Source organism: Geotrypetes seraphini, chromosome 9, assembly GCF_902459505.1.
Source record: "Geotrypetes seraphini chromosome 9, aGeoSer1.1, whole genome shotgun sequence".
Taxonomy (NCBI): Eukaryota; Metazoa; Chordata; class Amphibia; order Gymnophiona; family Dermophiidae; genus Geotrypetes; species Geotrypetes seraphini.
The window spans coordinates 149,233,162-149,247,189 of record NC_047092.1 but is presented as its reverse complement, the minus strand read 5'-3'; the positions used below and the strand labels follow the sequence as shown (position 1 = coordinate 149,247,189).

Genomic DNA, 14,028 nt, shown 5'->3' with positions numbered 1-14,028 from the left:
GAGGGCTGTCCCTAAGCAGCAATGGCTGCTAGATGGCTCCTCTGCTCGAGCTGCACAATTTAAAGTTCCCCGGCAGGGGCTGGGGGGCGGAGCAAGCTCGCACGCCCGGCCCAGCAGTAAGATCAGCGTCGGCTGGGTTGGCTGAAGCAGGGCAGGCAGCCGTTGAAAGAGAGACGTCCCCGGGTTGGTTCAGGGTCGCGAGGGCTGTCCCTAAGCAGCAACGGCTGCTAGATGGCTCCTCTGCTCGAGCTGCCCAATTTAAAGTTCCCCGGCAGGGGCTGGGGGGCGGAGCAAGCTCGCACGCCCGGCCCAGCAGTAAGATCAGCGTCTTGAAGAGAAAAGCATTTCTTTCCCATCGACAAGAGCTTAAAGATATAGGAGCCAAATATGGTCTTATGTACCCAGCAAGGATGAAAGTGACCTACAACAACCGCACATCTTCATATACTGACCCTAATGACTTAGTTGCATTTCTGGAATCTTTAAAAGTGCGCTGACATGAATTGCTGCAAACAAACTTACTGGTTTCTCAGTTATATTGCAAATATTAATAAGCACACCAATTTTTCAATTTATTGATATAGTATGGGTGTGGGGTTCTTTGCTAGCTTTCCCATATGTGTTATATCTTTGTACTCACAAGAGCACCCATAAAAATTTTTAACTCTATGTATGAGAATGTGATCCTTTGTGATGACATTTTTTACTCTTTTTCTTCTACCTTTACTTTCTTTCTTTTACTTTCTGACAGGAGTGTCTTTCTCAAACATTCTCTTTACTATATACACACATTGAACATGTGTAAAATATACTGCAATATATTAAAGTATTTAAAAGATTATGGCTGACTTGCATATTTTTTCTTTTAATGTAAATGGACTAAATCATCCCATTAAAAGGAAAAAGATAGCTAACTATATTTTTAATAAGCACCCTGATGTGGTTTTTTTTACAAGAGACTCACCTACCTCTCGCTGCTGCCTTAAAATTTCAATTAAAGGGATACTCCTCTCACTTTTATTCTCCTGCGACCCAACGTAAGAAAAATGGAGTTTCAATATTTTTTCATGATATACTCTCTCCTGTAATACACTCTTCTACGACGGATAAAGATGGAAGATGGTGCTTGGTGCACGCTGCGTTGCACTCAGTGAACTTTGTGTTCCTTAACATTTATGCTTCAGTCCTAGATCACCCAGAATTTTTTCAAGATCTTCAGGTGGCGTTAGTAGAATACAGTTCTTACTCTTTAATACTTGGAGGCGATTTCAATCAAATTCAAGATATTTATATTGATAGATCATCTTCTTGCAAACCCTCCAAATCCAAGTCATTCACAGCCTTACACGCCCTCAAAGATGCCTTCTCCCTTGCAGATCCATGGCGTTTGTTTAATCCAAAAGGTAGAGAATACTCTCACTATTCACCACCTCATAATACCTACTCAAGAATAGACTTCTTTCTTATATCCTCCTCTCTCATTCAAGACCTTGCAAACAATGTTATTCACCCAATTTCTCTTACAGATCATGCGGCCACCTCCCTACACTTACTTATCTCTGCCCCTCGCAAAGAATCTTCTTCTTGGAGACTAAACAATGCTTTACTCTTAGACTCAGAAATAGCTGACAAAATTCAATCTTTCACTGCTGAATTCTTCGAATTTAACTCCAAAGATCCAGAAATTTGCCCATCCATTGTCTGGGAGGCTTATAAAGTCTCCCTTAGGGGTGAACTTATCAATCTTGCCTCTTGGAAAAAGAAACAATCCATGAAAAAAGAGAAAGAATTAGAATCTTATATCAAAGAATTAGAACTACAACATATGTCTGCCCACTTACATGATCCATCCATTTTTCAACGTATACAAAATCTTAAATACGAATTTAACACTTTAGTCTCCAGTACTGCTAGACGAGATATTTTTATCTCAACCTCTGGACATTATATGGGAGACAACCTTATGGGACGCCCTTTGGCTAGATATCTTAAAACTAAATCCAAACGTCTTCATATCACAACCATTCAAAACCCATTGGGACAGATGGTTAAAACCCGGTCTCTGATCTCTTCTCAGTTTGAAAACTTCTATACTACTTTATATAAATCTGATTTTTCTGCTTCAGAATCGGAGATAGACTCTTTTCTTGCTTCTTTGATTCATCCGACCTTATCGGACTCTGTGAAATTAAAACTGGACTCTCCCATTACTGTATCTGAAATAGAAGCCGCAATATCATCTATACCTACCGGCAAAGCCCCAGGTCCTGACGGGTTTACCAATGAATTTTTTAAACAGTTTCGTAATCTCCTGGCTCCTCATCTTCTTTCTTACTATGAATTCCTCCACTCTGATCCAGACAAACAATTCAACTTCACTGAGGCCACTATAGTAGTTATTCCCAAACCTGACAGAGACCCTACCTTGGTTAAAAATTTTCGCCCCATTTCTCTTCTTAATTTAGATTACAAGATCATGGCAAAACTTCTTGCACTGAGACTCAACAAAGTGATCCCCTCTCTTATTCACAAAGATCAAACGGGGTTTATTAAACAAAGGTTTATAGGAGACAATATACGCCTTTTTCATCATATTAATGCCCATGCTAAAACACTCTCAGATCCCGTAATCGGCTTGGCCATAGATGCCGAAAAGGCCTTTGACCGAGTTGAATGGCCTTTTCTATTCCAAATTTTAAAGTGGTACAACTTTGGCCCGTTCTATACAAACTGGATTAAAACTTTATATCATCAACCCACAGCTCGCATTTTAATTAATAACTCTCTCTCCAATAAATTCTCCCTACATAGAGGTACTCGCCAGGGCTGCCCTCTGTCGCCGCTGCTATTTAACTTAGCGTTGGAACCTCTCCTCTCTGCTATCCGACAATGCCCAACAATAATAGGAATTGAAACTACTTATTGTCATATCAAATTAGCAGCATACGCTGATGATGTCCTTCTCTTTATCCAAAATCCTGTTGCTTCCCTTCCCTCACTCGTTAATATTGTCTCTCATTACTCCAAGCTTTCTGGTTACTTAGTTAACTGGGAAAAATCAGAAATTTTCCCTCTTAATGATCTCATCTACCCCTCAGACCTCACCCAATTTCCCTTCACGTGGTCACACGGAGCTGTAAAATACTTGGGAGTGTTAATACATAAAGATCCAACTCAAACTCAAGATCTAAACATATCTAAAATTAAAAGCTTAGTTCTTAACACCCTATCTCGTTGGTCTCCACTCTTTCTTTCATGGTGGGGCAGAATAGCTTCCATCAAAATGACCCTTACTCCTCAGATAAACTATACCCTCTCAATGCTTCCCTCCTTATGCAAGAAGAAATTTTTTCATTGGTTGAATAAGAAAATATCTGACTTTGTGTGGAATAACAAAAAACCTCGTATTGCTCTCGACAAACTGAAAGCCTCTAAAATTAATGGAGGTCTGAATGTACCTGATTTTCATTTTTATTATATCGCATCATTGGCCAAAAATGGAGCCTACTGGATTACTAACACTAGTACCCAAGATTCACCAACCTGGTTTGACCTGGAACGATTTTTATGTGCACCACTACATGTTTCATGCTTGTTGACGGTGCCAGTACCCAAACTCTTGAGAAAATACTCCTTATTGAGTGCAACGCAGCATGCCCTTCATATACTAGACACAATCGCAGAGATTTCAATTAAAGACAGTCCACTCTTGTCCATTTGGAACAACCCCAAAATCCAAATCAATAGTAAATCTCTTTCATGGAAGAGGTGGCAGCGGGCTGGTTTGTGGTCTCTCCATCAGATAACCACTCTCACTTCGTTTGTTCCCTTTGACACAATTTGCTCTACTTACTCGTTGTCTCCTTCTGCTTACTCACAGTGGTTTTCTCTTACTGAGATGTTATCTTCTATGTCTATACGCTTTGATTATATGACATCCACTCACACTTTGTATCACTGGTCCACATTGGCTATATCAAAAGGTAAAGCGATATCTCTCTTTTATAGTATTCTAAGAGATCACTCTTTTACATTTTCCTCTCATTCCATGAAACATTGGGAATCTATGCTGACAACCTCACTTTCTGATGTTGACTGGGAACTCTTTTGGTCCTCGACAAACCGACCTCTTTTATCATCCAGAGTCTCACAATCAATGTTCTTCATTATGTGGAATGCGGTATGGACACCTTTTCGGATGTGGAAAGCTAACCTAAAACAAGACTCTATATGTTGGAACTGTATGAAAGAAGCTGGGACTCTTGATCACATGCTTTTCCATTGTGCTCAAGTTCGTTCCTTTTGGACGTGCATTTGGGACACCATAAAGTCTATTACCAATTGTTCAGAAGAAATTTCCTTTGACACTATAATTCTCCGATCTCAACACCCTTGTTTTACACAGTCTAACTGTCCTCCTAAACTCATTGACGCAATGTTTGTGACTGCCCTTATGCACATCTTGAAAAATTGGAAGTCCTCTTCATTACTAAACTATACCTTCTGGTGGAATTCTTTGAGCATGTATCATAAATTTGAATCATATGCTTATGAAAAGAAAAATATAATTCGACTTTCCAAAAATTTGATACAATGTAAATCACCCTGGAAATTCCTGGACTCATATGTTCAATCTATTTCATAGACACTCCTCTCTTCTTCTTCTTCCTCTTCCTCTTCTTTTTCTTCCTTCAATTTCTCTTTCCTCTTATCTTTTCTTTTACTAATTTTTCATGAACAGTCCTAGTACTTTAGATCTTTTAAAACGATTCAATTTTACATTGCACAATGTAACTGAATATTAATTATACTAAATGTTTTGTTTTATATTTTGATACCATGTACTTGAACTGTTTCTTATATTTTTTCAAAAAAAATCAATAAAAAATATTGAACTAAAAAAAAAAAATATCCTATTACAGCAAGGCTATCCCTAAGGTGTTCAAGGGCTTGGCCTGAACTGGCCTTTGTACATTTTCCTGGATTCCATTACAATTTCTCTTTCCCTATATCCTTCCATGGCTTCACTGCTGTCTCATCCCCCCAAGGCAGAATCGTCATGGCCTTCTACCTCCAAGGCACAAGCATAATCATTTCTTTTCCCCCTTCCCCTCAAGGTAAAATAATTAACTCTACCATATCACTCCTCAAAGCAATCAGCTCTTTCTATTTCTTCTTTCCTCCCTCCCCCACCCCATTGCTCTTATTGGCTTCTTTTTGTCCATTTAATCCACAGGAGAATAGTTTAATGCAACTAGAAAATTCTCAATCAAAAAAGCAGCCCCCCACCCACCCACACACAACTTCTAAATAACGTCAAAAATGCATCTATAAACTGAATTTGTAAATCATTTTATAAATGTGCTCATAAATGTTGAGAAACTACTGCCATCATACTTTTGTGGGAAAACTCAGCTGGTATAATCATTTCACAATGCTTTTTGATTGAGTTTGCACATTTTCCTCTAGCTTGAAATATTACTTATTCCATGGTATTTTTAAGGTTGCTCTGCAGTAGAAAATGCTCAGCAGTCATATTTTTCTTGTTTCTGATCTGCTTCCAGATTCCCTGGAAGGCCCTATTTACTTTACACTGTTGAGAAAAAATTTGGTTAGAAAGTGGTCTGTCTATAACAGCAGTCTCAAACTCGTGGCTCCCCCAGGTGCTATTTTGCAGCCCGTTGTCTAGATGCGATGACCGAAAGCCTGCTCCCTTGCAGTGGTCATTTTTCCATTTAAAGCAATGGGTGGCAGCAGCAGCAGCTCCTTGCGCTATCCACGCCTGCATCAGAAGCCTCTCTGATGTCACGACGTCAGAGAAAAGGCTTCTGATGCAGGCGCAGATTGCGCGAGGAGCCGCCACCCATGGCTTTGAATGGAAAAATGACCGCAGCAAGGGAGCTGACACTTGATCATCGCATCCAGGGAAGGTAAGGGAGGGAGGGAGGGGGAAGAGAAATGCTGCTGCTGCACAGGGAAGGGGGGAGGGAAATGTTGCTGCTGCGTAGGGAAGGGGGAAGAGAAATGCTGCTGCTGCTCCACCCAATCGGGGGGAGAGAAAGGGAAGGAGGGAGAAGGAAGATGAGGAGAGGAACAAGAGATGGCAAGTTCTAGGGAGGGAAAGTAAAGAAGGAATTGAGATACCAGACCATGGAAGGGGAGGGAGAGATGCAGTAGTATTAGCTCCGACGTTCATAGTAATTCTATGAGCATCGGAGCTAATACCACAGTGGCCAGCAATTTAAAAAGCCTAATGTGGCTTTGTAAAAGGGGGGGGGGGGGCAGAGGTTAATGGCAGGAAACCATAAAGTCGATTTTTGAACTATTTCAAAAAGAAAATGACCTGATAGCTTTTTTTTCTTTTTTTTTTTAGAATAAAATAATGTTAGTTTACTCGGATATGTATGAAATAAAGGTCAACTAACTCTGTAAAGTTAATTTAATATCTTTATATATTCAGACACCATTACCCTTTATTCTACATTGTTGTGATAAGGGAAGCATAGCCTTTGCAAAACAGTAACAAATGTATTTAATCCTCTGAAAATTTCTTGAAATCCTTAATTTTTACTGATTTATAAAGATTAATTATGCAATAAGGTTGAGATCTTTCATGATATGTTACTCTAAACTCTTTTTGATCCCCACATAATAGAAGTTTATTGTTCATTAAAATTACATTTCTGTGCATAAAATGTTATTCGTTGTAGAGAAATTGAATGTAAAATTGCCTGCCCGATAAAGGCACTACAAAGCCATGGAATAGAGGAAGATATACTAAGATGGATAGGCAAATGGCTGGAGAACAGAAAGCAGAGAGTTGGCATAAATGGGAAGTTCTCCGACTGGGAGAAAGTGACTAGCTGTGTACTCCAGGACTCGGTACTTCAGATCGCAGGAGGATAGCGAGGAACTCGAGAGCGACTTGTGTCAGTTAGAGAAATTGGCAGAGAAATGGCAGATGAAGTTCAACATGGAGAAATGCAAAGTAATGTATTTAGGCAGTAAGAATAAGGAATACGAGTATAGAATGTCAGGTGCAACTTTGGGTAAGAGCGAACAAGAAAAGGATCTGGGTGTATTGATAGATAGGACCCTGAAACCGTCAGCACAATGTGTGGCGGCGGCAAAGAAAGCAAATAGAATGTTGGGCATGATAAAGAGGGGAATCACGAGTAGATCAGAGAGGGTCATAATGCCGCTTTATAGAGCAATGGTCAGACCCCACTTGGAATATTGCGTCCAACATTGGTCTCCCAACCTAAAGAAGGATATAGAACTGCTGGAGAGGGTGCAGAGACGAGCAACGAAGCTGGTAAAGGGTATGGAGAAACTGGAATACGAGGATCGGCTGAAGAGACTGGGCTTGTTCTCCCTTGAGAAAAAGAGACTACGAGGGGATATGATCGAGACCTTCAAAATATTGAAAGGAATCGACAAAATAGAGCAGAAAAAATTATTTACATTGTCCAACTTGAAATGGACAAGAGGTCAAGGAATGAAGCTAAGGGGGGACAGGTTCAGGACAAATATCAGGAAATTCTGCTTCACGCAGAAAGTGGTTGACACCTGGAATGCCCTCCTGGAGGAGGTTATTGCGGAATCGATGGTCCTAGGATTCAAAAGCAAACTGGATGCACATCTCCTTACGAGAGGCATAGAGGGATATGGGTGACTAAAATTAGGCCTGGTATACACCGGGCAGGGCCTCCGCATGTGCGGATCACCGGACTTGATGGACCGAAGGTCTGATCTGGAGATGGCACTTCTTATGTTCTTATGTTATGTTCTTATGTATCACTGTGCATGTGCAGCTTTACCTGAACTGAGCAGAAACATTTCTGGGGACAGGGCTGGTGCAGGGTTTGCATTTAGGAATGTGAAGAGCAATTCTAATAATAATAATAATAACTTTATTTTTATATACTACAATACCACAAACAGTTCAGAGTGGTTTACAGAGGACTATACAGACAGCAATATTACAAAAAGCTTTCAAAATTACATTAGCATGGTAAGATTAATCAAGTTTTTCCTGGAAGTGTTGTAGAAGTACAACATCTTATTTTAGGCAGAGAAGACACTGATTATAGTTGTAACATGATTAGAAAGAAAGAAATTCAGAAATGTGGCTTTCGTATCATCTTTGTTTTTGTGTTTTCATGGCAGCATGAAATAAGGAAGAAATCAAGGGCTCTGGCTTTTAGGTAGAAAGATTTCCCGGAGAATCTTCAAGAAGCACAGGAACAGTTATCAAGTTGATGGCTCTGTGTTCTTGTGCTGAAATTTGTGTAGTAAAACTAGAACATGTTCATAGAAAAGTAGATTTCAATAGCAGGAAGTACAGAATGTTGCTTCTGTTTTGACAGCCTATGTTTACAGATTTGATACAACTGCTTATTAGTTTCTCTAAGTTATAATTGAGCACAGCATGAAAAAGGTTGTGGATTATGCTGTTAAAAATAGGAAATTATCCTCTATGTTACCTTGATTCAATTTATGAAAGAGTCAAGTGGAAACCTTGAAATGCCAATGGTATTGATGTATAGAAACCCTTAATTAGGTGCTATCAACTTGTGTTTGAGTCCTTGCAACTTGATGAATTACAGATCTAAAAAGAGAACGCTTTTGTGCTAATCTGGTAAGGTCCTCTAGCATCATCCCCATGGTTGTTTTCAATGTGTCCAGCCATCTAATTTTAGGTTGCCCTCTTCACCTGGTTCCTTCGATCTTTCCAAATATGGTGTCCTTCTCCAATGATCTTTCTCTTCTGATAGGGTGACCAAAATAATACAGTCGTAACTTCATCATTGGGCTTTGAGTGACATAGCTAGTTTGATCTCTTCTAGAATCGATTTGTTAATTCTTCTGGTGGTCCATGGCACACTTAAAATCCTTCTCCAGCACCAAAGATTACGAGAGGTTGGTTTGTGGTGTTCTATCCTGTCCTTAAAGGATAGTACGCCTTAGGAAAGCAGACGGGACTTATGCAGAATCAGATTCCGATAAAGCCGAACTACTAAACGAATACTTCTGCTCAGTCTTTACCTGCGAGGCGCCAGGGTCCGGTCCACAGTTGCAAGCAAGGCATAGCTCAGATGACCCGTTCTGGAATTTCGAGTTTACACCCAGCAGCGTCTACTGCGAACTATCAAGACTCAAAGTGAACAAAGCCATGGGACCGGACAATCTACACCCCAGGGTGCTTAGAGAGCTGTGTGATGTCCTGGCAGAGCCATTGTCTGTGATCTTCAATCTTTCCTTGAAGGCGGGAAAAGTCCCCTTGGACTGGAAAACAGCCAATGTAATCCCACTCCACAAAAAGGGCTGCAGGACAGAGGCTGAGAATTACAGACCGGTGAGTCTCACATCCATAGTGAGTAAACTCATGGAAACACTAATTAAGCATAAATTAGATACAATCCTAGACGAGAAGAATCTACGGGATCCCCGCCAACATGGATTTACCAGAGGCAGGTCCTGCCAATCCAATCTGATTAGTTTCTTTGACTGGATAACAAGGAAACTGGATGTGGGTGAGTCCCTGGACGTCGTTTACTTGGACTTTAGTAAAGCTTTTGATAGCGTTCCGCACCGCAGACTATTGAACAAGATGAAATCAATGGGACTGGGAGAGACGTTAACTACATGGGTCGGTGATTGGCTAAACAGTAGACTTCAGAGAGTGGTGGTAAATGGTGCCCCTTCAAAAACGTCGGAGGTGATCAGTGGAGTGCCTCAGGGCTCGGTCTTGGGCCCGATCCTCTTCAACATATTTGTGGGAGATCTGACTCAGGGGCTTCAGGGTAAAATCACATTATTCGCCGATGACGCCAAACTATGCAACATAGTAAGTGAGAACACTTTACCAGACAGTATGACGCAGGACCTACTTCTATAAGAACATTGGTCCTCGACTTGGCAGCTAAACTTCAATGCTAGAAAATGTAAGGTCATGCACCTCGGCAGCAGGAATCCATGCAAAACTTACACACTAAATGGTGAAACCTTAGTTAGGACCAAGGCGGAACGTGATTTGGGGGTGATCATTAGCGAAGACATGAAGACTGCCAATCAAGTGGAGAAGGCTTCATCAAAGGCAAGACAAATGATGGGATGCATCCGAAGAAGTTTTATCAGCCGGAAGCCCGAAGTTATAATGCCATTGTACAGATCCATGGTGAGGCCTCATCTGGAGTATTGTGTACAATTCTGGAGGCCACATTACCAAAAGGATGTGCTGAGAGTTGAGTCGGTTCAAAGAATGGCCACCAAAATGGTCTCGGGACTCAAAGACCTCCCGTATGAAGAAAGGCTGAATAAATTGCAGCTATATTCACTTGAAGAACGTAGAGAGAGAGGAGACATGATAGAGACGTTTAAATATATCACCGGCCGTATTGAGGTGGAGGATGATATCTTCTTTTTTAAAGGCCCCTCTGCCACAAGAGGCCATCCGCTGAAAATCAGGGGTGGGAAATTTCATGGCGACACCAGGAAGTTCTTCTTCACCGAAAGGGTGGTCGATCGTTGGAATGAACTTCCACCTCAGGTGATTCAGGCCAACAGCGTGAAGGATTTTAAAAGGAAATGGGATACACATGTGGGATCTCTAGGGGGGTAAATTCAAGGGGGTAGGGTTGTTGGAGTGGGCAGACTTGATGGGCTGTGGCCCTTTTCTGCCGTCATCTTCTATGTTTCTATGTTTCTAACCTGAAAAATGTTGATTTTGAAGTTCTCAAATCAACTGAGGGGGAAGGAGACATATTGTGAACTAATGTGATATAACCAATGGTTAAGTAATGCTTCAAACCACAATAAGGATGCCGAGAACTGGATTTACTGGAGCTTTTTAAGGACTAGCAGCTAAAGTTTCAAGCATGTGCTACCATATTAATGTGTACTGATTCCATTAATGTGCATTATTATAAGTCTCATTGCATAAAAGGGGATGTGCGGTAAAATAACATGCGTTAATGGCATTAATGCATGCTATTGTGTTACTGCATGTTAGTAACTCTAGCTCTAGATTTATTAAAAAGAGCTACCATGTGCTAACATGCATTAATGTGCATTTATTGAAATCTAGTCCCATTTGATGATGTGGGATCTATTTGTTTATACATGTTAATGGTATTGTTTTTGTAGTAATGCAGTTTAGTAAATCTAGACCTTTAATGTTCCAGCCAATTACACTCAACATGGTTTCCAAAATATAGGTTTGAATCCTGATATGGCAGTGCTGAAGGTGAAAGATAAGTGTAACCTGATCTAAGTAAGAAGATGGTAGTAAATGAAGCTATATCCTCCTCTATGAGCTACAGAAACAGAAACATGACGGCAGATAAAGGCTAAATAGCCCATCCAGTCTGCCCATCTACAGTAACCATTATCTCTTCCTCTCTATAAGAGATCCCACATGCCTATCCCACGCTTTCTTGAATTCAGAAACAGTCTTTGGGCTCCCTTTTATCAAGCCGCGCTAGCAGTTTAACGCGCGTAATACTGCGTGCTAAACCTCTGGCCGCGCTAGCTAACGCCTCTCTTGAGCAGGCGATAGTTTTTAGGCCAGCGCAGGGGTTAACGCGTGATGAAATGTCGCGCATGTTAACCCTGCTAGCGTGGCTTGATAAAAGGAGCCTTTTGTCTCCACCATCTGTACTGGGAGACTATTCCATGCATCTACCACCCTTTTAGTAAAAAAGTATTTCCTTAGATTACTCCTGAGTCTATCACCTCTTCACTTCGTTCTATGCCCTCTCATTCCAGAGCTTCCTTTCAAATGAAAGAGACTTGACTCATACGCATTTATGCCACATAGGTATTTAAACGTCTCTATCACATCTCCCTTCTTCTGCCTTTGCTCTAAAGTACTTGTATACATATTGAGATATTTAAATCTGTCCCCAATTGATATATTTCCTGGAACAAAAATATTTGTGTACTCTGCAGGAAATTATACAAATATATAGACCTCAGGATAAGCATACAGTATAAAGGAAAATCCTAGTTGTATAAAACAAATAATAGTGATGCAATTATCTAGGAAGGCTGCAAATTAATATACAGTAAGCATTAATCTACTGTAATAATGACTCAGTCATTCAGCAGTGACCAGTCTGACATTCTTGGTAGCAGTTTTGAAAATCTGTCGACCCCCTCCCCTCTATTTTTATCTGGAAATATCCACTATTCAGAAATACTTTATAAGCAACCATCCTGTGTCCAAAAGAGAACCCTTATTTTGCAAATGTTTATGTATCTAAATTTTGCAGCTCAGAATTTTGTTCAGTTTGAATTGTTGTAGATGCTACTTACAATTCAATGAAAGCATCTTATCCAGGCCATTTGCAGCAATTCATTTTGTCCTCTTTCTATAGATATCTGAATGAAGAATCAGTATAGAACACACTTGTGAAACTAGGGTTGTTGTTACAGTTAGGCAGAGTAAGCCTTTTAAGGGGGTTTGTTATCTGGAGGAAGGAGGGAAAGCTGTCCAGTGATCACATTTTTATTTATTTATTTGGTTCGATTTATATCCCATCCTCTCCAACGGGTTACAGCGTTGACATACATAATACATAGTCAAGCAGATTATGAATTTACATGCGTACCGTGACGTTAGATCATCTAATGATGGTAATGATGGATGGGGGAGGGAATTTTTATCTTTTGTATAGATACTGATTGAGTATAAGTGCTTGGTTGATTATCATTATTTGTATATAAATTGTATTGCACTTTTTGTTGGCATTAAAAACTAAATAAAGTAAAAAAAAAAAGATAATCTAATCTTCTATTTGTGCGTCGCACATACCGAGGAAAGGCAAGAGGGTGGAAGAAGAAGTAGAGAGGGAAAGAAGAAGGGAGAGAAGGGGAGATCAAGTGTCGAAAAGAAGGGTTTTCAGTTTCTTCCAGAATATGGTATAGTTAGGTTCTGTTCTGGTTGTTTCTGTGAGGTTATTCCAAGTTTTTACTCTTAAAAAGGTAAGCATGGAGTGGAAAACACATTTGTATTGAAGGTTTTTCATGGGTGGGAGATTTAGTAGTATTCTATTAAGGGTTCTGCGAGAACTGGACCACGGCATTGAGAAATGCTGGATGAGCGGAGCCGCTGAGTATCCGTGAAGTATGTGATGAATGATGCATGATATTTTGAAAGTTATTCGTGATGAGATGGGTAGCCAGTGAAGTTGTTTGGTGAATGCTGTAACTGAGTCATATTTTCTCAGGTTGAAGATTAGTCTTACAGCAGTGTTTTGGATGAGTTGCATTCTGTAGACCAGAGCGGTGTTGATTCCCATGTAGGTGGAGTTGCAGTGATCTAGTTGTGGTAGTATCATCATTTGTACTATTAAGGCAAAGTGGTGTTGGTGAAAGTACACAAGAGAGACAAGTTTAGCATACAATTTGGGCATTACAAGTTAACTTCTTCCGTTGATGTACACAGAATGGAACTAGCTAACATACATTCAAATACATTTGGTCTGAAGAGGGTGGCTGAATTTATGGGAAACGATAAGTTTTTATTGCTCTCCTAAAGTTCAGAAGCCCTTTGAGGGAGCTGATGTGAGGAGGCAGTTGATTCCAATAGCTTGGCAGGAAGTGGGAGTAGGAACATGTACATTCCATCTTCAGAGTGCCCCCTGGCTTCCTAATACATCAGTTTTTGAGGGTGATCCCTCATTTCCATAGCTGTAGAGGAGGCCCCCTCATTGCAACTGTGCCTTGGGTGTATGAACCATTTACCCTTCCATGGACCTCATTCTTTAATCTTCTTGCTGCCTATCAGAAAAGCGATTTGTTTTAGTCAGAGCAGAGAGAAAAAGCAAGTAAAATCTAGAAGTGATCTAATTTTCACTATACTTATGTTGACTGCATTAGGTTGTTTTTCTTAGTTAAACCACAGGAAACAAAAGGTCTAAGCCAAAGTATTTGGTTTCTTATCTCTGTCATCTCTTGTATAGTTGGACTGCAGATGGGTGATTTTGTTTGCAATCCCATGGGATAGCTGGAAAAGCTCAGGTT

General features: G+C 40.4%; 1 protein-coding gene across 1 annotated transcript in view; it reads left to right on the top strand.

The window, feature by feature from the left end:
* Window positions 1–14,028, top strand: part of PID1 (phosphotyrosine interaction domain containing 1) — a 183,172-nt gene that overhangs the window by 141,806 nt on the left and 27,338 nt on the right. The gene's annotated exons all lie outside the window — the stretch shown is intronic.